Raw genomic sequence first — 4,157 nt, 5'->3', positions numbered from 1 at the left:
CTTCCTCTCTTCCTTTCTCTCTCTCCTCCCTTCATCCATCCATCCATCCCTCTCTCTTCTTTCCTCTCTCTCTCCCTCACTCTCTCTCTCTCTCTCTCTCTCTCTCTCTCTCTCTCTCTCTCTCTCCCCCCCCCCTTCCCCTCCCTCCCTCTCCCATTCTTCCTTCCCCCTCTCTCCCTCTAGTCCTTCCTCTCTCTCCTCCCTTCATCTATTCATCCTTCTCTCTTCTTTCCTCTCTCTATCCCTCTTTTCCTTCCTCTCTCTCCCTCCTTTCCTTTTTCTCTCTCTCCCTTTCTCTCTCCCCCTCTTTCCTCCCTCTCTCTCCACACACATGAGTACACACACACACACACACACACACACACACACACACATGCACAGAGTTCTCGCAAAGTAATCAATGGAAAGCACTAGAGACCAGGAGAGGTGTCATATAGGAGATGAGGCATCGAGCTTTGAAGGACATTAGGGATTCCCAAGGAGGAGGTGAGAAGACAGTGCATTGAAGACAAAAGTGTGCCGGAGGGAGGAGGGGAGTGTCATGTGTGAGAGATAGTCGAGATGAATTTATTGAGCACCTACCATGTGCCAGGTGCTGTGCTAATTCCTGGACAGCAAGCTGACCAGTTTGACTTGGACCAAAGAGTGCATGAAGGGGAGTAGTGGGTAATAGATCTGGAGTCCATGAAGGATTCCCCAAGTCTCCTACGTGGATGTCAACTCTCCCAAAGGAAGTTCCTTGCAGTCTCTAGCGTAGCGAGCACTGGAGATAGAGACATAACGGCCACTGCTAGCTCATCTCAGGTCTTCCCAGCGTTTTCTTTTCTCTTCAGCATCTTGAGGTGGGCTTGGCCTTGTCATCTTCTCTCCTAAAGCTGGAAACCAGCAGAGCCTGAAGCCTGAAGAGCCTGGAGAGACTCCTGAGCATAGAGTGAATCTCTACTCTCTCTGGCTCTCACCAGCTCTACCCCACCTCTCACACAGATGAGGGGCATTGATACCAATCAGTGAGTAGATCATCCTGTATGATGGGCTTTAGGACTTGGGTTATATAAGGCAGAACTTGGACTTCAGTCTTCCTGAGACCAGGTCCAGCACTCTACCCACTGAGTCACCTGTAGCAGATCTTGGTAGGACCTACCCTTCCTGTCTTCTCTTGGCACAGCTTCTGAGAAATCACCTTCATGCTCTGATGAGGCATCAGGATAGGTCTTTAGGGGAGGTGAGATACTATCTCTGTCCAAGGTCCCTTTATCTATGTTCTTGGACTTGGACAGGGAATGTGTCACAGTGTAGAGAGAGCTGGCTTTAGACTCTGGAGGACCTGGTTTCAAGGCCCATCTCTGACAGATACTGGCTGTGTGACCCTGGGCAAGTGACTTAACCTCTCAGTACCCCAGGCAACCTTCCAAGATTACAAGTCATAGAATACATTCCCCTTTGCATTGCTAGAAGGAATCTTCTCATGGGAATTCCCCACACTAATGGAATCATAGACCTCTGGACTGAGATGATGAGTAGTGGGACCCATGCCAGGCCCCCAAGGTGATCATGGAATGACTATAATCACCCTACCTGCTCCTGCTTCTTTCCTTCTCATCTAAGACCCCTATCACCCCCGGCCTCAATGCTAATGTTTGGTGGCCTCAACTCATTCATCAACAACTTGTTCTAGAGGGTCAACTGTGGTTAAAGTGTCAGAGGGAGACGAGTCCAGTAATGACAACCAATATTTCTGTGGTACATCAGAGTTTGCAAAGCCTTTTTCTTTTGAGAGCCCTTGTATAGGATCTCACTGGAATCTCCCAACCACCCTATGGAATGGGCATGATGGGTATTGTTACCTCTGTTTTCTTTTTTTCCTTCTTTCTTTCTTCCTTCCCTCCTTCCTTCCTTCCTTCCTTTTTTGTTTTTTCTTTCTTTTTAAACATTTTTATTTATTTTTTTACTTCAATTTAATATTTAATTTCAAATAAAATGGCAATGGTACATATTAATAATAATATCCTCAGTGAATGTAAATAAGCTAATTTTTTCTAGTGTTTAAGAGCTTCCAGATACCAGTCAAATACTAAAGTTGTATAAAAAGTAGATCTTTGCCCATCTGTAGCCAGCTCCAAAATGGGACCAGCTTAGAACCTTCAATTTTAGTCCAGTTGACAGCAACTTCCACTATTGAATTTTTTAAAAACTGTGCGATATAAAGTTCTATATCGCTCATTGCTCAATGTGCAAATTTGAAAAAGTCAGCAAGGCTGCTTCTTGAGTTAACCATTTGAACCCACATTATGTGTTTCTGATTTCTTTGACCAGAAAGTGGAATCCATGCATGAGAAGAGTTCGGAAATAGGAACGCTGAGCTATTGATTCTTTCTCTAGGTGTACTCGAGATCCACAAGCAATAGCCATTTGATCAGGCCAAGGCTGTGGATGTCCAAGTTCCTTTTTTAATTTTTCAAGGTCTGCAAATTTTGTGGCTCCATCAGCATCTGCCATAAGGATCTTTCTCCCTCGAGAAGTGAATACACCCATCTTGACAGCTCCACCTTTCCCACAATTTTTCACCAGTGTTATTACTCACACTTTGTCATTTCCATATTTTTGTCAATCCTTAAGAGCAATCTGTGAAGTCTGGTCTTTATTGCCATCGTCAACCACAATCACTTCATATGTGAATGCAGGATCTTGTTTCTGTCTTATTTCTAGATATTCCAGAGCTTCATCCATCATCAGAGGCAACCGTTTTTCTTCATTATATGAAGGTACAACAATGGATAACTGCTTAGTTGGGGAGTCATATCTAGTAGGTAAAGTTTCTTTCTTGCCTGCTGCATCTAAAAAGAAATTCTCTTCCTTTTGCCAGTAAATGTCTGGCATTTTGGCAGCATATAGAAATGCAACAAAAGAAAGCAGGATCAGCACCACAGCCACCAATGCCATGAGCACCACCAGCTGCTCCAGGAAGGGCCCCATCCTCCAGCCCCAGGGCCAAAGTCTTCGCTCAATCTGGCCATATCCCACACCTACACCTATGTGGAAGTGCCGTCTGCTGGGCCTCTCTCTCTCTCTCTCTTTCTCTCTTTTTAAAATAAAAGTATTTTATTATTTTATTTCCCAGTTGTATTTAAGGATAGTTTTCTTTCTTTTTTTTTTTGGTGAGGCAATTGGGGTTAAGTGACTTGCCCAGGGTCACACAGCTAGTAAGTGTTAAGTGTCTGAGGTCGGATTTGAACTCAGGTCCTCCTGACTCCAGGGCCGGTGCTCTATCCACTGTGCCACATAGGTGTCCCAAGGATAGTTTTCAACATTTGTTTTCATAGGATTTTTAGTTCCAAGTTTTTCTCCCACCTTCCCTTCCCTCCTCCCCAAGACAGAAAGCAATCTGATATAGGTTATATATGTGCAATTACATTAAGCATATTTCTGCATTAGTCATATTGTGAAAGAAGAATCAGAGTACAAGGGAAAAACCTCAAAAAAGAAGGAAAAAAAAGTAGTTCAAAAGTAGAGACAGTGTGGTTCAATCTGCATTCAGAATCCACATTTCTTTTTTCTGGATGTTGCGAAGATTTTCTATCATGAGTACTTTGAAATTGTTTTGGCTCATTGCACTGCTGAGAAGAGCCAAGTCTATCACAGTTGATCATCACAGTGTTGTTGTTACTGTGTACAATGTGCTCCTGGTTCTGCTCCTCTCACTTAGCACCAGTTCATGTAAGTCCTTCCAGGTTTCTTGAAATCCTCCTGTCATCGTTTCTTATAGCACAATAGTATTCCATTACATTCATATACCACAATTTGTTCAGCCATTCCCCCATTGATGGACATCCCTTCGATTTTTAATTCTTTGCTACCACAAAGAGAGCTGCTATAAATATTTTTGTACATATGGGTCCTTTTCCCTCTTCTATGATCTCTTTGGGACACAGACCTGGTAGTGGACCCTTGTTTTAAAGGTACAGAAATGGAGGCTTCAGAGGGTTAAAGTAATCAACCTAAGGTCTCTTTGTTCATAAGGGTGAGAGGCAGGATTCCAACCCAGCTCTTTTTGACTTCAAGACAAGCACTCTACCCACTATGTCACACTGTCTGTCTAAGATAGGACAGGGTACCTGCCCTCAAAGAGTGATAATCTGGACAGGGAAACGAGGCTCACA

General features: G+C 43.8%; 1 pseudogene; it reads right to left on the bottom strand.

Moving 5' to 3' along the window:
- Positions 1-2,026: 2,026 nt before the first annotated feature.
- On the bottom strand, positions 2,027-2,973 carry LOC122743902 (annotated as a pseudogene).
- Positions 2,974-4,157: the final 1,184 nt, after the last annotated feature.

Source organism: Dromiciops gliroides, chromosome 2 (assembly GCF_019393635.1).
Source record: "Dromiciops gliroides isolate mDroGli1 chromosome 2, mDroGli1.pri, whole genome shotgun sequence".
NCBI lineage: Eukaryota > Metazoa > Chordata > Mammalia > Microbiotheria > Microbiotheriidae > Dromiciops > Dromiciops gliroides.
Note: the sequence above shows the minus strand (reverse complement) of the source record. Positions and strands in the feature narration are given on the sequence as shown.